General features: G+C 37.9%; 1 protein-coding gene across 4 annotated transcripts in view; it reads left to right on the forward strand.

Annotated features, from left to right (window-relative positions):
• The window catches only part of LOC124786008 (ribosome-releasing factor 2, mitochondrial), a 254,049-nt gene that overhangs the window by 39,954 nt on the left and 192,759 nt on the right, over positions 1-21,336 (forward strand). Inside the window, exon 3 of one of the 4 annotated variants that reach the window (XM_047254231.1) lies at positions 20,651-20,785. The exons of the other annotated variants lie outside the window; for them this stretch is intronic. The gene's annotated coding sequence lies outside the window, so the exon portion shown is untranslated. The remainder of the gene's footprint in view (positions 1-20,650; positions 20,786-21,336) is intronic. 4 annotated transcript variants of the gene reach the window in all.

The following is a 21,336-nucleotide window of genomic DNA, read 5'->3' on the forward strand; positions in this document are numbered from 1 at the left end:
TATTTCTTCTGTTACCCAAGGATTTCTACTAGCCCTCATCTTTTTACCTACTTGATCCTCTGCTGCTTTCACTACTTCATCCCTCAAAGCTACCCATTCTTCTTCTACTGTATTTCTTTCCCCCAGTCCTGCCATTTGTTCCCTTACGCTCTCCCTGAAACTCTGTACAGCCTCTGGTTTAGTCAGTGTATCCAGATCCCATCTCCTTAAATTCCCACCTTTTTGCAGTTTTATATTTTCTCCTTTCATCAATTAAATTCAATATTTCTTCTGTTACCCAAGGATTTCTACTAGCCCTCATCTTTTTACCTACTTGATCCTCTGCTGCTTTCACTACTTCATCCCTCAAAGCTACCCATTCTTCTTCTACTGTATTTCTTTCCCCCAGTCCTGCCATTTGTTCCCTTACGCTCTCCCTGAAACTCTGTACAGCCTCTGGTTTAGTCAGTGTATCCAGATCCCATCTCCTTAAATTCCCACCTTTTAGCAGTTTCTTCAGTTTTAATCTACAGTTCATAACCAATAGATTGTGGTCAGAGTCCACATCTGCCCCTGGAAATGTCTTACAATTTAAAACCTGGTTCCTAAATCTCTGTCTTACCATTATATAATCGATCTGAAATCTGTCAGTATCTCCAGGCTTCCTCCATGTATACAACCTTCTTTTATGATTCTTGAACCAATTGTTAGCTATGATTAAGTTGTGCTCTGTGCAAAATTCTACCAGGCAGCTTCCTCTTTCATTTCTTAGCCCCAATCCATAGTCACCTACTACGTTTCCTTCTCTCCCTTTTCCTACTACCAAATTCCAGTCACCCATGACTATTAAATTTTCGTCTCCCTTCACTATCTGAATAATTTCTTTTATTTTGTCATACATTTCTTCGATTTCTTCGTCATCTGCAGAGCTAGTTGGCGTATAAACTTGTACTACTGTAGTAGGCGTGGGCTTCATGTCTATCTTGGCCACAATAATGCGTTCACTATGCTGTTTGTAGTAGCTTACCCGCATTCCTATTTTTGATTCATTATTAAACCTACTCCTGCATTACCCCTATTTGACTTTGTATTTATAACCCTGTATTCACCTGACCAAAAGTCTTGTTTCTCCTGCCACCGAACTTCACTAATTGCCACTGGATCTAACTTTAACCTATCCATTTCCCTTTTTAAATTTTCTAACCTACCTGCCCGATTAAGGGATCTGACATTCCACACTCCGATCCGTAGAACGCCAGTTTTCTTCCTCCTGATAACGATGTCCTCTTGAGTAGTCTCTGCCCGGAGATCCAAATGGGGGACTATTTTACCTCCGGAATATTTTACCCAAGAGGACGTCATCATCATTAACCATACAGTAAAGTTGCATGCTTCACTTATCAGTTTAATATGTGTTTAGATGATTTACTTAAAAATTGCTTCCACCAAACTGGGGTGTGACAATAGAGGAGTGATAATCATATGTGTAATATTGGCTGAGGACATGGTATTGCTAAGACAAAATGAAAATTAAAGAAATGACCACCAGCTTTGTGGAAAATGGAATCAAGACAAATGCGAAGGAAACTAAAGCAATGCATTTTACAGGGTAATCAAGGAATATAAAAGTGAAAATTTGTGATGAGTAGAATGGAACATGTTTATAACTTCAGGTAACTTGGATGCCAAATAACCTCTAACGTTACATGTAATTGAGCAGTGAAAACAAGAATGAAATGTTGTACTCAAGGAAGACTATTTTCCATGATCAATTAAATGAACAGTTAAGGAAATGTTAAGTTCATTACTACCACAGGCACTGTCAATTTGAATAAAATTATTTTGGGTATTAGGCTGTGTATTATCAAACAACTGAAATAGATAGAGTCCAGCAGTTAATTGTCCTGAAGAGGACCATGGGAGAGTTGATTGAAATGTCACTACTTTAGTTGTTTTAGTGTTTCATAATGACATGGCCAAATTTGAAAAATGACCACACTCATGTTGCATATTTTTTCAACAGTCTGTGGAGCACTTCACTATTTAGTACCTTTTTTTACAAAAAATCTTCAGTGGAAGCTACATAACCCCATGAATAATATTATTTGCTTCTTATTATGTGGTGTTGGATAATTTTCTGTGGTAGCTTTCTTACTCTCTGTGGTGCTAATCGTTTGGATAACATGTGACCAAAAAATTTTATTTCTCTTCTACCAGATTTGGACTTTTGCAGATTTGCTGTAAGTGCAGCCTTCCAAAATGCTTACTGAACTTCCCATATCAGTTCAGTATGTCCCAGCCCCAGGTTGGAATAGCTATTAATATGCCACATATATTCTTTGACACAAAACATGGCTAGCAGATGGCCGCCGCAAAGTGTAAGTTTGCACCAATCGTGAGATGGGACAAATCACGTGGCCACACTGATAAATATTCCAAGTCCAGCCATCTTAACAATTAGGTGACACAGTATGCTGTGGCACTTTCTGGAGGAAGTCTACATCTACATCTATGTGGTTACTTTGCAATTCACACTTAAGTGCCTGGCAGAGGGTTCATCGAATCATTTTCATACTACTTCTCTACCATTCCACTATTGAATGGCGTGTGGGAGAAAAGAACACCTAAATCTTACCATTCGAGCTCTGATTTCTCTTATTTTATTGTGATCATCACTTCTCCCTACATAGGTGGGTGTGAACAAAATATTTTCGCATTCGGAAGAGAAAGTTGGTGATTGAAATTTCGTAAATAGATCTCATCGCAAAGAAAACCGCCTTTGTTTCATTGACTGACACCCCAACTGCTGTATCATATCAGTGACACTCTCACCCCTATTGCACGATAACACAAAACGAGATGCCCTCCTTTGCACTTTTTCGATGTCCTCCGTCAATCCCACCTGGTAAGGATCCCATACCGCACAGCAATACTCCATCAGAGGATGGACAAGTGTAATGTAGGTTGTCTCTTTAGTGTGTTTGTCACATCTTCTAAGTGTTCCACCAACAAAGCACAGTCTTTGTTTCACCCTCCCCACAATATTATCTGTGTGGTCTTTCCAATTTAAGTCTTGCCTCCAATTCATGTAAGTTTGTTCTAGTTGTAGCTGTGGTCTAGCGGTAAAACACATGATGTCTGAATGTCAGGTCTTGTGATCAAGACCACTTGCTGCTTAAAATTTTATAGCAGTTTTTGTCTGAACGTTGATGTCATGAATGAAAGCATAATGCAGCTACAATGTATTGCACCTCCTCACACATCAGTAATAACAGTTTTGTGCCAGATTGCTTTGTGGACTGTTAGTCTCTGAACATTACATGCGCCAGTACCATCTGGGACCCATTTGTTAGCTACCACCACTGATTGCAGCAGCAGTACTGTACTGCCTCACCCGTTGTCCAAGGCATGTGCTATCGTTCATTGCTTTGGAGAGTATAAAATACTTTATTGTTGTTGAATGATGCTCCACATAAAAGTCTACAATTAGCATTTGATACTCAATACCAATGTAGGCAGATGACCCATTTTAATATGATGACTTTTCTATTACACTAATATGCAAGACATAACTTTGGCGCAGAATCATTTTTATAGTTAGTGATTCAATTAAAATATCGCTCTATGTTGTTTAACGCTATTAATGCTTTACAAGTCACATTTTTTCTTTTAGAAGTGATCCTTCATGTGATTATTTCTTCAGGAATTTGTCTATTTCTGTCAAGCCATCGAGATTGATGGTGATGCAAGGCATTTTACTGTCATTGTTTGATTCCAGTAAATGTCTGTGATAAACTCTGCTAAAGCTTTGCAGTGCATGATTTATAGCAACACAGGTACACTGCACATTTTGAGGACCACATATGGACTCGTGGAGAACTTGATGCTAATCGAAAATTATATTTAAGCTATTCAGTTAGATTTAAACGAACAAATCTGCCCGCATTCAGAGCCACCCTGAATGGAAGAATGTTGCTAATGCCAATGTCAGAAAATGTCTACAGAGGGTGCCTAACTGCTACTATAGAAACTTAGCACAGAGTAACTATGTTAATCAGTACGTTCACTTTATAACTATTCCCCTTGGCATGTGGGTTCTACATCATGAACAAACCTCAAATAAGGACCGCTGACAGTTGACTTGCAGCTATTTAGAGATGTTTATGTACTGATGGAACCAGATATTAACAAAAGGGACATCTGTGGCCATTAAAACAGCTTACGTAGACAAGAGTGCGAGAAGACTGAATATGAGGGTTGGAACTTAAATAATGGCAACTATTTACTTGCAACTGATACGAAAGAGTTACATGTTTGCACCTGTTACTGTCCTTCAAAGTAGTCACCAGGAATTCTCTTAGATCCTGAAAAATGGTAAAACAAAGTTGTTCATTTACTCATTTCAGTCGCAATGTCAAAAAATGAGCCTTTATGAAAAGGTGGCTAGTGTCCCCACCATTTATTTTATTTATTGTCCTCTGAATCAATACTGTACATGACATGCACATGGTGATGGACAGACATACGTTTGATGTTGGACATTATGATAATTTGCTGGCATGAAGTAATATGCCAAAAGTTTACACAAACATGAGCTTACATACATATTTTCTGAGAAGTTATGAACACACAAATTAAATACTCAGTTACACATTTGTATTTTAGTGCTGTATTCGTCTCACACACATACACAACAGTACCTGGTTGGATATTCTTTCTGCACTTAATTTGCTTAGTAGCAGATGATATAGATGCAAGATTTTTGCACATACTTGCATTAATGTTTTACTCTTTACAAAGTTCTTTGCTGCAATTTGTTTCATGTTTCTTTGCACCCATGTGAAGCAGAAATTCACTTGCACTGTAGAAACAATGATCAAGTAGGAATGATTTTAATTTTTTTATTAAATACAGTCAGAGACTTACTGTTTTTATTTCTGATGGTAGGCTATTGTATATTTTAATGCCTTTGTTGAAGGGAGAGTTTTTAAAGGCAGAGGTGCTCATTTCTTTAACATGGAGTTTCATTTTCTGTCTAGTACCATAGTCATGGACATTTACATTTTTATTAAATTTTGTAATATTACTTTTTACAAATTTGCATAGTTCTAGTATATACAGGCTGCCAAGGGGTAGGATGAGCAACTTTTGGAAGAGAGGTCTGCAGCTATCAGTCGGCTTTGCCTTGTTCTATATTCTTATAGCTCTCTTTTGGGTGAGGAGAATGTTTGGGCTATGTGTAGAGTCTGCCCGCTATATCATATAGATGTGTTGATGTGTCTGTCCTCATGTATCCAGTGAAACAGATTATCTACGGTTCTTGGACAATATGTGCACCAATCCAACCGTCAGTTGCTGCTCACTTAGAGAGCTTTGTCAGTGTCCTGTAAATAAAAAACTTTTTGCAAAAGGCGGCTGAAGGATGTCAATCCCGTGGGAGATTAAGCCTATACTGACTGGCTTATTTAGCCTTTATTTTGATTTTAGTGCCCTACCCATCCTCCGTCATTTTCTACGATAGCTCGAAGGTGTCCAAACACTGACAATGCTAAATGTGTACAGAGATTTTCCTGACTATTAATCTGTCACCACGTAGTCTCTGTGTTGGATCTTAGGCATTCTGCATGCATTACTTGAAGTGGTAGCAACCTCTCAGCTTCCACCCACATATTTTCTATTGGTTTGAGGTCTGGTGGTCTCGGCACGAAAGGAAGAAGTTTTATCCTTCTCTGTTGTTCGAACCAGTTCTAGATGACTCTGCTGTTGTGAAAGGGGCTGTGGCCCTGTAAAAAAATTATCACCTATTAGGTTTGAAGTACATTCCTGATTAATAGTGAGAATTTTTAATTTTAATGCTGTGAACAAATTCAACCGTGCAATAGCTGTGGCATCTTAAGCTAGAGATTTTAAAGTCACAGTAAGAGAAAGGGTTTCATATTCCATGAAACTTGGATGAGAGTAATTGGGGGGGGGGGGGGGGGACTTATAAGGGGAGGGTGCAGTGATGGAGATCAGAACACAGAATCATTCAAAATGTATCATCCTCCATTAAAATGGCATATGCAATAGTAACAGGTAGATTAGAATGCCTGTTGCTAGGCTAGACGATTTGAAATTACGGATTCGATACAAGTCATGTAAAAGTTTACTTTTTTATTTTTGTTAGAGTAGAAATGTGTTAGTGTATGTTACTGCAAATAGTGGAGTAGTCAGCTGACCTTTTCTTAGACTCTGTTTCATGGCTTTGTCTGTTCAAAATGACAGCTACCCTCTACTTTAGTATCCTTTTCTCTCTCTTTCCACTCATAATTATACAATTAATGATACAGATCCATTTTTATTGGGAGCTATGCCCTGTGGACATTACAAGTGGCTGCTCGCACAATGTGCAGTATTTACCAAAGATGATGGTGGTTGCCACCATTGACTCTTCGTGTCTCATTTCAACATTGTTACTCACTGCTCAGGGCTTGGAACAAGTGCCTAAAGTTTAGGTAAATAACTGATTTCAGAATGTTAATGAAATAAGTTTCCCCTTCCAATTAGTGACAACTAAATGCCATGGTGAGGCTTACCCATGAAACAACTGATGTTTCCAGTGTTGATATGATGACAAACAGCATGAAATGAAATGTGTAAACTGTATCATAGTAAATACATCTGCATGCAACTACAGAATATTAAATCTGAAATTGGTTTTGTTTGATCACTTCGTCATCTGTTTTGTAATCAACATAACGAAAGTAGTTGGCACCTGGTATCAAAAGTGAAAATAGAAGAAGAGTAAAGAGAGAGATAAATGAAAAACAAATGTCCCATAGGATTAGAATCGAACCCACACACCACAGTGTGCTAATGTAAGACGCTACTGCTACTGCTATCTCAGCTCTTTCCGAAAGCAATATCCGCTTATGAAAGGCCCACCTGGGTAAACAGCTTTGTGGCAAGATTTCTGGCAACTGAAACTTGATCACCATTCACTCCACTCTGGTCCTTATCCACAACCTTGCACACTTCCCTTGTCAGGCAGGCGGGCAGTAGTGAGTACGAATGACCTGAGATAGGCTATATCAAAATCTGATAAGGTTGTTAACAGTACACAATTCAGGCCACTACCCAGGCTTCCATGGCTAGAAGAAACATACGAACATGGTAAATAATTATTTAAACAAAACAGTTTTTAATGTAATACTTTTTAGAGTAATATATAAACATATAAAATAATTACTCCTAGTCCCATACAAAATCCTTACCCAGTACAGGTAGTTCAGAAACTTTGAGCTTATGAATTTTCAGTACCTATGACAATACTTGCCAAAATTAAAAATGAAAAATGTTGGGCACATGCAATCAATTATTGGTGCATAATTAGTTCTCCTAAGTCACTAACAGTTTTATTACACTGCATATGATATGAACTGCTATATGATTTTACTCAATGACAGTTACTCTTTACACTCCTTACTATTATCTGTTCGATGCACAACAATATTTTGGTTTTAAATTTTATAAGTGTTGTCATGGCTTTTAGAAGAGAATAGAAGCTTTCGAAATGTGGTGCTACAGAAGAATGCTGAAGATTAGATGGGTAGATCACATAACTAATGAGGAAGTATTGAATAGGATTGGGGAGAAGAGAAGTTTGTGGCACAACTTGACCAGAAGAAGGGATCGGTTGGTAGGACATGTTCTGAGGCATCAAGGGATCACCAATTTAGTATTGGAGGGCAGCGTGGAGGGTAAAAATTGTAGAGGGAGACCAAGAGATGAATACACTAAGCAGATTCAGAAGGATGTAGGTTGCAGTAGGTACTGGGAGATGAAAAAGCTTGCACAGGATAGAGTAGCATGGAGAGCTGCATCAAACCAGTCTCAGGACTGAAGACCACAACAACAACAACAGCTTTTAGAAACTGAGAAACACAAATTTTCAAGCCTGTTCGTATGGGGGTGGGAATCTGTATGAGGCTAGGATAAAAGATTAAGAAGAGAAAAAGAAAGGTCGAGAATCAATTTGTAGGTCATAGTCTTACATATGAATTCTTTCTTCCAAATATAATTATGAAATGTATTACTAAGAAAGAAACTAAGATGATGTCCAAGAAATCCAGTTATTACGGAGAGATCGAAAGAGTAGAAATGAGAGTCGAACAGTTGCTTCAGCAAGGAGTATAGTTCATGAAAGTAATGAATAAATTTTCAGGAAAACTGGAAGTATTCATAACTCTACAGTTTCCATTGTTAATACCTGCAGAAAATATATTTCATCCCGTGGGTGCAACATTTCTACGCCTGGTTTCATGATGGAAAACTAAACTAAATTCTGTTTGAACAGGCCTCAGAGGGCCCAATGGTACCAGCTGATTGCCATCTCATCTTCAGCCAACCGGCATCTCTGGATGCGGATATGGAGGGTCATATGGTCAGCATATCGCTTTCCCAGCCATTGTCAGTTTTTGTGACAGGAGCTGCTACTTCTCAATTGGCCTCAATCGAACAAATTAGTATGCGTGTTTCCATTGAGAATTATATCTATTCTTCACAGAGGGCCTGCTCCATGAACCGAGATATAGCTCCATATTGCAACAGAGAGCCATCCACTTCTTTGTCTTTCGTGAACATTGCCTGGTTGGAAGGGTTGTTCCTGTGGATGGTACACTTAAAGCTCCCAAATTTTTGCTTGTTAAAATGGTTATGCACACATTCAGTGATTACATTTACTTAACAGATAATGGATGAGACTAATGAAGTCAACATATAGGAAACTGCTTATTTCGATTATTTTTAACCTACTACAAAACTAAAGCCATTTAGGCATGAAACAGTTGCTTCTGAAATAATTTTATACATTAATTCTCATATCTCACCCAAGCAGGGGCATCACTACAAGAAGAAAATACTTTTTCATAGGAGAAGATTACTTTGATCCAATCAAAGTTGGTGTATTGTGCCCTAAAAGTGAAGAAGTCAGTTTTCTGATGGTTGGTCAAAGGTTGTTTGATAGCTGCTCTCTGACAGTATAAACTGGCATCTCTCTCATTAAGAAATCAGTCAGCAGACCGTCTCTCTCTCTCTCTTCTCTCTCTCTCTCTCTCTCTCTCACACACACACACACACACACACACACACACACACACACAGAGATGAAAAATATGTGAAGGCACTGAATCTCATTTTGCCCACATTTACAGATTAGTTTCCATTTTAATCAACATATTTGCCAGTTTCTTCTCTTTTACATCCTCAAATGAACTGATTACTGCATGACATTGAATAATTAGTTAACTGTTTTTTTTCTTGCTTCCATCCTGCCGATATACACAAGAGTGCACACAGATAGTCGATTGTGAGGTATAAAGTGTTTGGTTTGTTACTGTTTTGTGATGTGTGGGACAAGGTTGAATTCAAATATTTTTTTACTCCACTGAAATAAGCTTTTGTTGCAAATTATTCCTTTATATTTTGGGGGAATTTTATCAGTGATGGAAAATTATGTATCTCAATACTTCAGTCATATCCTGCATGAACGAAACTAATATCACTAGCTTTGATATCCCTACATTGTTACTATATAACACTGTACTTAACAGTCTTCTTCCATGTCAGAAAGGTTAGAAAATGAGGAATTCTTGTTAAACGCAATTTTTTGAATTAAATACAGAAAGACTAGAAATACTTTTAGAGAAATACAATTTTAGTGGTTCCTAGATGAAAATGTAGTTGATACTTGTAACTACAGAATATTCAAAGGCAAACCAGCAATCAAAATTTTGAATTAAGTGCCATTATTGGGTATAGCTTTCTATGTTCATAAAAGTATAATAGGAAATGTAACATAATTTAAATCCCTCTCAGAGAGAATATTTTACCTATCAGTTAAATGCAAGAACAAGATATATTGTACACATTTGTTAATTGCCATGCACCAATAAATGAAAATGGGAAAAATTCAGAAAAACATAAGAATTATACGCTCTTTTAGAAACTGAACTATCTGAAATTCCAAAGATGATCACTGTATTACTATTAGGTGACTTCAGTGCACAAATGGGCAGAGAAAAGAAATTTAGAAATGTAGTAGGACAACACCTTGCTCATAGAAGAACCAACGGAGATAGTATGAGGCTAATGAATTTGTCTCTGAGCTCTCACCTGAAGCTAATGTCAACGTTCTTCGGGAAACTCCCAAGAGAAGCTAAAATGCGGATATCTCCCAACCCAACGTTAGGAGAATTTCAGTTAGGTCATATAGCTGTTTTGCAAAAAAAATGCAATGGAAATTACGAATGTGAAAGTTGTAAGAAGTAGTGAATCATTACCTAAATAAAATTAAAGTCAAACTCCTACCTAATAAAAAACAAATAAAGTCACTAAGGTTAATAAAATATAATGCAGACAGACTTACTGTAACAAAAGAATCAATTAAAAACTATCAATACAAAATTAAAGTGGCTAAACATATCACTGGCAAGAAATATCCAAAACAATTAATAATGCAGCACGGGAAACATTTGGGTCAATAAAAAATAAAAGGAAAATATGATGGAGTGAAAGATGCAAAGGAGCCATAGTGGAGAGGGCTAAAAAGTGGGAAAAATGGAAATACTCAAAGAAAATTGAAGATTATCATCAATTTAAACTGCAAAGAAAGGAAACAGCCAGATTAATCAGAAATACCAAATCAGCCTTTGAAAAGAAGAAACTTTTCAAAATAGACAAAAATTTTGTAAAATATAATACTTGTCTTTTTTCAATCATCTTCTGAATTGTTCTGAGCCAAGTCATAATTTGAAATTCTCAGTTATTAATTGAAGAATATTCACCAACTATAGAAGAAATTGAAGAAGTAATTAAAACCCTCAAAAACAACAGAGTTAGTGGAGACGGTTCTATTAAAGCTGAACTTTTAAAGTGATCTTTGCCAAATATAGCAAAGGAGCTAAATTTACTCTTCAATAAATCTGAAAAAAAACAGAGGAATAGAAAGTTGCCTTGATACAGCCACTCCACAAAAAAGGTAATAAACAGGATGTAAACAACTACAGAGGAATCTCTTTACTGCCAACAGCATATGAAGTATTTTCCAAGAATAGAAACAACACTAAACAATCATTTAGGTGAATATCAAGGTGGTTTTAGGAAAGGAAGGTCATGTTCAGAACAAATATTTAATCTCACATCAGTAAATCACCACAGATTACTTAATTCAAAGGATGTTGTAGTTATGTTTGTGGTTTTCAAAAAGCCTTTTGATTCTGTTGATAGAGAAGCTGTAAGTAAAATAACTTGAGAATTTGGCATAAAATTGAAACTGGCAAACCTAATCTGCAAAACACTTACCTATACATTCTATAAAGTAAAATTGATGGGAGAGATTTCACAGCCTTTCACAATGAAAACAGGTGTACGGCAAGGTGACAGGCCTCCAATTCTTTTTAATAGTGTGTTGAGAAAAACGCCAAGAATATGGGATGAAAAATTTATTGAACTCGACACCTCACCTATATGGTTATGAAGAGGAGGAAAATTGATCAAAGTCAACTGTCTTGCATTTGCAGACAATTTTTCTATACTTTGCGAAAATGTAGTGTCTCCTGTAACAAATAAATCTCCTGGAAGAAACAGCCAGCATAACTGGCTTAAGAACTTCTGCAGAAAAAAAACAAAATTTGTACAAACATTGAGGGCACTACAATATTCCTGAAAACAGATGTTGGCCAAATAGAGAGGGTAAAAAAAAAATTCAAATATCTAGGGGAGATAATCCAAGAAAATGCTTTGGAAAAATCTGCAATAGAGGAAAAGTTGCATAAAATGGGGAGAACATATGGTATCACCATAGACTTCTACAATAAAATCTGCCTTTCGAAAAAGCAAAAATAAGTCATTACAACACAGTAGTGAAGCCAGAATGCCTGGCATTAAGGGGATGTTTACTATCTTTGGCCAGAAAAAGCATGTTCTTTGAGAATTTTTTTCTGAGGATGTGTTATAGATATCAATGTCAAATTTGGTTGAAATACTTATTGATATTTCCTCTACAAACTGGAATTTTTTCGGCCGGAAATGTCGTAGAACAAAGGCAGAAGTGCCATAAGAATGAAACAAAATTTCGATGTGGACCTCCACGCGCAGTACGTCACAGGTCAGCCGTCTCGCCTGAAATCAAAATTGAATTGGAAGCAAACAGTCTGCCAAGCAATTGGTTACTGTTACTGGGTGAAACTATTATTACCAGTGTGTGTCAGAAAGTGAAACAAATTGTAGCTCTGCTATCACTTCACTCATGACTTCAACATTCAGACAAAAGATGCTACAAAAATTTAGCCAAAGAAGAGTCTCAATTGTGAGACCTCACATTCAGACGTCAAGCATTTTACCGCTAGACCACGGCCACAGCCAGACCAAACTCACTTGAACTGGAGCCAAGACTTCCTCCAGGAAGTGCTGCAGCATACAGTGTTTCCAGATTGTACAGAGGGCGGGACTTCAAATATTTATCAGCATGGCCAGGTTATTTGTCTCGGCTTGCAATCCGATTGAACTTAGGCTCAGCAGTGGCCGTGTTTTATGTCAAAGACTGTACATGCAAATCTCTGTGTCCAACAATATCAGTCCTAACTCTTTGTCTAAGGCTACTGTAAGTACACCAACACTCAAATTATTCCGAAGTGTAGTACTCTGAAATGGTAACTTTTCCTGACAAATCTAGTCATATATCTGTGCAGTTCTTTTGTCAAGAGAATTTTGCAGTATAATTATTTCAACTCAAACCTGACAGATACTGAACTCCATGGAACTTTCGAAACTGCTCTCCCAAATGTATTGGCTGTATCATGACTGGTACCAAAATTTTGTAAATGGTTTTAGCAGCCCGACTAGACCGGCTCCCCCTCTTGATTTTAACAAAATTAGAAGAGGACTACAATACGGGTTTTTCAAATCATCAACTATCTGCCAATCAGTTTCAAAATTTAAATCTGATCTCTTAGCAAAGGGTGTAGTGCAAGTGAGGAGACAAAAGGGTTTTTGGGATTCCACATCAAGGTGATTCTTTGACTGTGTCTGCTCATTTCTCAAACACATCAGACTAGTGTATCTTCTAACTCTTGCTTCAATCTCACATTTAAATAGCATGATTTGTCTGCTTTACCTTGAATCACATTCAGTTTGACACTTTCTTCTGTAAGTAATTCTTATAATGAACTATGTTCAGTAGCAACTATGCACTCTTAATCTGTTCACTTTATCTTCTAAGTGTGGTATTGCATTCTTTGATTTATTTACTTCCTCCCAGACACATATCTTTAAATTTACATCAAGAAGTTGATTCATATGTCTTTCTCCCATAAAAAATCAAATCCCAAAACAGTCTACCAGTAATTCGCCAACTACCAAAAAGTAATGTCCCATTATTTTGCTATTCAGTTCCAATTCTACAAAAGCTTGCAGCTTGACTAACTTTGTCCTATTTCCACTAACTACTATTAATTTCACATCACATGCTGCTGATGTTGATACTTCCTCCTCCTTCTGTATTTTACAAAATACACCTCAGTACAGCTCTTGTGTGAATCACAACTATTGACTATTATTCCATTTATGCAACCATTTTTGCCTGATTACATAATTTTGTATCCTTTCTAAGTACACCTTCCAACTCCCCTACAGTGTTGTAATGCAGTACTTGTATTGTGCTTCGTTTTCCTCTTCTCTTATTTCCAGCCTGTGTTTTGATATGAAGACTGACAAGCTACTTGTCCAGTTCCAACTGTATTCATCCATTCATGTTTCTGTTGGCATTTTTTAAATTCCAACTCGTGGTTATTATTGTTTTTCCATGTCTGTCTCCTCTATCAACCCCTCCAGTGATTTCCATTTCAGTATGTTCTCATGGTGTTACTATCAGTACTTGTTATTTTAACTTAAGGGGGCATTAGACAAAGATCCACATGAACAGCACAGGTGCAGTGACATATGTGGCTAGCTGGTTTCAGGTTTTCATATTGGATGCTTATGCTTAGTTCCTGTCATTCCCTCTGGAACATAGTACCATGACGAAATTTCTCCACCTGGTACGAGTCTCTTCACTTCACTCCAGGTTTTCCCATCCTCTGCAGCTTCTCTCTCAATTGTCCTTTTCCATGTTTGTTTGGGATGACCACGTTTTCTAACTCCTTGAAGGTTCCAATCCAAAGGCATCTTTTCAACAGCTCCACATGGTTCCATACTGGATGTTCTGTGCAATTTTCAATTGGTAAATTTTCATAAATGCAGTAATCAAACAAAAGCAATAGTTTTTCCAGCAGGCCTTCTTTTATAGGGAACATACACCCCTCCCTTCAACCCTTCTTCCCAGCCAGCATCAAATTCAGCAGCATCTGGCTTTTCGTTCATGTCATCATCCTACCCTAATCCTAAAGGTTACAGACACTGCCAGGGCAATAACTCCGGGGGGGGGGGGGGGGGGGGGGGGGGGTACTGTGTCCTCCATGTGCAAAATGCTGTATAAACAGAAATTTAGATAAATATAGTGTTGTGCAGACAAGTTTCATTGTATAAAATGAACAGTTGAGTCCACAATTAAGAACAGTAATAACATAAATCCGGGATAACTACATAAGAGATCAACAATTACGTAATATATACTACTATATAAAGAGGAGTCACTGTTTAAAGTTTTCACCACAAATACCAAAAAGTACGTGACCGATTTACTTCAAATTTTAACATGATGCTCTAATAAACATTCAAACGAACATAGCCAACATATTGTAAATTTTCGTAAATGTGGTAATATATATAGCAACTATGTCCATCCAGACATTTAATAGAGTATTGTTTCAAAATTTATATATATAATCTGTGCAACAGTATGAAGACAAGTCATTGTTTAAAGTTGTTTCCAAAATTCTTGAATAGTAGCTGACAGATTTACTTCAAATTTTTACACAATATTCTAATGGTCAGTTGGATGGACATAGGTTACATGTTTTTTTTTTTTTAAATATATGAATGTATATATAATATATAAAGGGGAAATATCCAATATTGTTGGCCAATTTACTTCAAATTTTTAGATGATAATCTAATGAATGCTTGGATGGACACAGATTATATAATTGTTAATATATACAATATATAAGTATATATGTAATATACAAAGGGGAAAAGCTGTTACTAAAAATCTCAATAAGTGCTTGACTAATTTATTTCAAATTTTTAGATGATACTCTAATGAACAGACATAAGCTATATATTTTTTTTAATATGTGAATATACCTGTAATATAAAGGTAATTGTTGTTAGCAAAAATTTCAAATTTTTTTTTACCAATTAATTCAGATTTTCACATGACACACTAATAGACATTCAGATGGGCATAAGCTGCAATTTCTTAAACCAGCAATGTACAGGTTTCTTGTTAAAACAAACTATGAGAAAGAAAATGCTGTGCTCTCCTGTGAAAATGCATAGCTTTATTTTCTTTCTCACAGTCAGACAGATTGTTGCCCCCAAATATGTCCTTTCTCATTATATATGTTCATTGGTGGCAAAGAGGTACAACATACTCATGAAGTTAGATCTATGTCTGCACGACTGACCCACAAGATGATATTGATGTATCACTGTAAGCTGCACTGTTGTGATGATGTCTTTGTCAGTTTGTTAAAGAAAGTGCTGGATTCCATGATTAGTGCAAGCTGAGGCCACTATTTCTGACAATAACATTTGTTGCCAAACGAATTTCAGTTGCTTCTTTCACTACTAAGTCTCAGAAAGATGAAGTTGAGGCTAAAATTTTGATGTTATTGTGCACTGTAGAGCGCCCAGTGTCAATACCACTTATTTATTAAGGTGTAAGAACTGGTTATACAAGTGGTGCTCTGTGCGTCTCTCTAGGACTGTATGTGTTGTCTGTTCAGGTTGGAAACAACCCCTCACACTGGCACCAAATCATATGTAACAGATCCCAGAAGTGCTGCTGTCTTTGGTTGAGAGTGAAAATTCACTTTCACTTTGTGTTTGCTGAGGGTCCATCCTAATTTTGACAACAGTGTTCCCACATACGACAGAACAGCCATGCATTTAAAACTTGCTGTGTCTTCTTCTACATTTCTTATGCCCACTGTTGGTTTCATTCATAGTGCCTTATGTAATTACTGTGGAGAATACCCATTGTTTGCTAAAACCCTTCTCAAGTGTAGAAGCTCGTCCTTCAGACTGCTCTCATCAGCAATGACATGTGCTCTGTGTACCAGAGTTCTGAGAACACTCATTGTCTGTGTAGGATTGTGGCAGCTATTTGCTTGTAAATATAAACCCATATGGGTCAGTTTCTGATACACTGCATGTTCCTAAGTGGCATCATCTTTGTGTCATACCAAAACTTTCAAAATTGAAGGCATCCACATTTCTTGATTTCCATTGTGAACTGCATACTGCATTTGTCTGTGGGTGGAATTAATTTTTTTTACTTTATCTTCCCCATAGGGCCGTACTACAAACATATCATCAACATAACTTCAAACTACTGTGAGCTTCAAGCTAGCAGATTCCAGCTCCTTTTCCTTGAAGTCCTCCATAAAGAAGATGGCTACCAATGGTGACAAAGGACTACCAATAATGACACCATCAGTCAGTTAATAAATTTTGTTATTGAATAAAAAATATGGTGAGGTCAAGACATGTTTAAACAATGCTGAAATCTCTTTATCAAAGTTTTTCCAATTATGAATAATGATTCTGAAAGAGGAACCTTTGTGAACAGCAACACGACATTCAAACTAATATATTAGAAATGTTCAGTTTGAGTGATTTTAGCTTGCCATTGAAGTCTGATGAATTACGTGAGGACTTTAAGGAAAAGACACTGGAATCTGCCAGCTTGAAGCCAACAGCAGTTTGGAGATACACTGATGATACGTTTTTAGTGTGGCCCTATGGTGAAGATAAATTAAAAGAATTTTTAAATCATCTGAATTCCATCCAGAGACAAATGCAGTTCACAATGGAAAAGCTGGGATGAGAGGTACACTTAGCAAGGAAGGTCAAGGCCCCTACTATGTGACCCCGTAACACAACAACTAGCAAATCAATAATTGACAGTTTATTCAAAACAAGCTTTTATAAAACAGATAAGGTTAAATGTCTACCAAATGGGCACTGATGCCAGGCTGCCCTGGGCAAAAGGTGACTTAACTTAAAATGCCAGAAGCAGCAGACCAGCCTTCCAAAGCAACACCTAAACACCGGGACCCAACCGGGAGTCACTTCCCATTAGATGACATGTCACAGCTTCTGTGCACCGAAGCAGTACATAGTGCCGCTCCCACACACCGCAACACGCAGAAAACTTGAACACATACAGACCACAGAAAACACGGCAAATGCCAAGCAAACATCAATTAATAAAAGTTAAGAGGTCAATAAACAACAATATAAATGAAGAACCAATAAATGCTTTCAATAGAAGTGACAAGTTTTACAGCAATATCAATGCTGTAAAACATTTAAACTAAGAACTGTACATAAATCCAATGCTGAAAATACAGTGTCAGACTTTTACACTCTCATAGTTTGCCGAACAACAATATTTCCACATATGATTAAGGCCGACGATGTGTACAAAGATGAAATGGAAAAAAATTCAAGATAATATCACATTATTCAAATGCACAACTTCACAATGATACTAGGTTTTGTGCACTCTAATTTGGTTGCATAGGTCTGCAGTGTAGCTGCCAGTTGTGTAAGCTTGGTATGCATAAAATTACAACTAGACTATGACCTAATATCTTCAATACCTTACAGTTACTACCTCATTTGGGAACACTGATTTTTTAAAGGAAGTAGTGACTGCTGCTCTCCATGTGGTCACACACCTTGCCAGCTGCTCTTACCTCAGCAACATGTACGTTAGGGCAACCAACCAACAAGAACAATCGCTGCAACGCAAATCGTTCAACAAAACGGAGACACCAAAATCACTTACACCTTTGATGGAGAGTGTTGTTTGAGATGGTCTCGAGGGATGGGTCTCTCTGAGAGAACAGGCACCAAGGCAATGCGACGAACAGGGCCCGGAGTTGACATCGGGCAGGTCCACCACAAACTTGCAACTATGTTGCAAGGTAGTCCAGCTGCACTCCTGCTGGCCGAGCCTGCGTGTTTTCCTCCTTTGACCCCACGAGCACATCCTTCCTCCTCATAGCTAGTCTGACCCCAACTGCCGTGACTGCAAAACAGCCCCCAGATCACAACAGGGGCAAAGATCGTAGTACAGCCGGGTAATCGATAGTGATGTGCCAAAGAGCTGGTGTGCCAGAAAAGGCGCACCACGGCTTGATGGATGCCTTCCATTTCGAAAGTTTTGGTGTGACAAAAAGATGATGGCACTTTGCAACATGCAGTATATGGGAAACTGACCCATATGGATTTATATATACTTGCAAAAAGCTGCCACCATCCTACACAGACAGCGAGTGTTCTCAGAACTGTAGTACACAGAGCACACGTTGTTGCTGATGAGAGCAATCTGGAGGAGGAGCTTCTACATTTGAGAAGGGCTTTTGAAGCCAACAGGTATTCTCCTCAGCAGATATGTAAGGCACTACAAATGAAACCAACACTGGGTATAAAGAATTCAGAAGAAGATATGGGAAGTTTTAAATGAATTGCTTTTCTGCCGTATGTGGGAAGCCTAGTCTCAAAAATAGGACAGATTTTCAGGAAACACAAAGTGAAAGTGATTTTTCACCCTCCATCAAAGAAAGCAGCACTCCTGGGTTTCATTAAAGATGATTTGGTGCTTTGGAAGCATGGTGTTTACAAGATCCCCTGTGAGTATGCCTGTTCATACATCAAACAGACAATACGTACAGTCCATGAAAGATGCTCAGTGCACTGCAGGTACAATCAGATCTTACAAACTAATAAAGTGGCGGTATTGACACTGGGCACTCTATGTTGCATGATAATGCTGAAATTTTAACCTCAATTTCATTTTTATGGGACTCAGTAGTGAAACAAGCTACTGAAATTCAGTTGGTGATGAATGAAATTAATAGAGATAGCGGCTTCAGCTTGGAAAAATCATGAAATCTGTCACTTTCTTTAATAAACTCACAAAGGTGTTGCAATGGTGCAGCTCACGGTGATGCATCGATATGACCGTGCTGCCGTAGATCTAATTTCGTGCATATGTTTTAGCTTTCTGCTGCCAGTCAGTGTCTTTAGCACTTTGTGTGTTTGTGGCTGAATGTCCAGTGACACAATCTGCAGACTTGGAGCATCAGTCACCCAGCTCACTCTGAAGATGGCTGGACAATATACAGCCACAATATCAGAAGAAGAAGTGAAATTTATGGAGCTGCATGTCTGAAGTATTATGGAACAACTATTGTGCCACAAAAATAAGAAGATGCACATCAAATACCTCTTCAGGGAGGAGCTAGTTTTAAGTGTTCAATGGCTAGATAAGGTACAACATTTGAGAGTGATGTTACTGAGCTCTTTAAGTTTTTTTTATTAAAGTGCCTTGACCATGGCATAATTTCAAAGTTTGCCATCTTAGTATATTTTATAAAATCAACTGCAATGAATAAGATTTTAAGAAAACTGGTGCTGCTATCATTAAGGAGTGGCGCTACTTTACCTGTTGAGAATTGTACCTGGTTTCTGAAAAACTTTATTGCTTGCATCTGTAGGTATCTATTCATGGAACTGGATAGATGGTATAATGTGGATCAAGTGAGAGTGAATTTGTGAGGTAGCCACATCGAGACAGACAGCAGTAAAGTTCAGCCAGCTTGTGATATCTTCGCAGCAAGAAACTGTTATTCAATGCTTCAATTGATATGATGGATAAAGGTTTTGATGACACTACAATGATGGTTTTATGAAAGGACTGAAGTTTGCATCCACACTAAAAATTTTACCAATACCTGCATTTATCAGTGCTATTGTAGAAGCTGTTCAACATTTTTCCACAGATTCAGCAAGAGAAATAAGGCACGAAACTCATTGAGTAGCTATGAAGGCTCACCCACAAAGGAGAAACATTTCTGTGGCAGAGAGTGATGCACTATGTAAGCTTCACCAGGATACTGAGATGGTGGTTGTTCTGGCTAATAAAGGTAATGCCACTGTTTTAAAGTCTCATGACAACTAGCAGAATAAAATGAATTGTTTGTTGAGTGATAGCAGATACCAGAAGACCACTAAAGACCCACCAACCAGGTGGTAAGGAAGCTACTTCACTTCTGAATGCCTCCACCTTTGCACCATAAGTTGTGCGAAGATTGAAATTAAGTGGTACAGTTCCTCTGACGCTTTATGGACTTCCAGAGATCCACAAGAAATATATTCCTCTACATCTGATAGTGAGTAGCATTGGCTCTCCAACCTGTGACTGTGCCAAACACTTAGCGCCATTATTAAGGCCTCTTATGGAAAAATGCACTCATTGCATGCATAACTAGGCAGACTTCCATGGCAAACTAAAATCACTCAAATTGAACTTTTCTGATATATTAGTCAGTTTTGATGTAGTGTCTTCATTCAGAAAGGTTCCTCTTCCGGAATAATTATTTCTCATTGTCAAAACCTTTGATAAAGAGATTTCATAATTGTTTAAACATGTCTTTACCTTGCCATATTTTTTATTCAGTAACAGATTTTATGAACCGACTGACGGTGTCACCATTGGTAGTCCTTCATCACCATTGGTGGCCAACTTCTTTATGGAGGACTTCAAGGAAAAGGAGCTGGAATCTGATAGCTTGAAGCCCACAATATTTTGAAGGTATGTTGATGACATGTTTGTAGTATGGCCCCATGGGGAAGATAAAGTAAAAGTGTTGTGACTTGGCAAGACAGCCAAGCCACTATGAGAGGAAGCCGAAAGGCACGCGTTTAAGCTCATGCAGGCTGGCGTGAGGTCTGGAACAGTTAAAGGAATAGAGACTAGCAAAAAAGGTACATAGCTTCTGGAATACTTAACTTTAATCCATAATTGGTGAACATTGGTCTGACGGTACATGCATCACAAGATAATTAACAAATGATAATGGCGCCTTGCTAGGTCGTAGCAAATGACGTAGCTGAAGGCTATGCTAACTATCGTCTCGGCAAATGAGAGCGTAATTTGTCAGTGAACCATCGCTAGCAAGTCGGCTGTACAACTGGGGTGAGTGCTAGGACGTCTCTCTAGACCTGCCGTATGGCGGCACTCGGTCTGCAAACACTGATAGTGGCGACACACTGGTCTGACATATACTACCGGACCGCGGCCGATTTAAAGGCTACCACCTAGCAAGTGTGGTGTCTGGCGGTGACACCACAAAAAGAATTTTT

The sequence above is a fragment of the Schistocerca piceifrons genome, chromosome 1 (genome assembly GCF_021461385.2).
Source record: "Schistocerca piceifrons isolate TAMUIC-IGC-003096 chromosome 1, iqSchPice1.1, whole genome shotgun sequence".
Lineage (NCBI taxonomy): Eukaryota > Metazoa > Arthropoda > Insecta > Orthoptera > Acrididae > Schistocerca > Schistocerca piceifrons.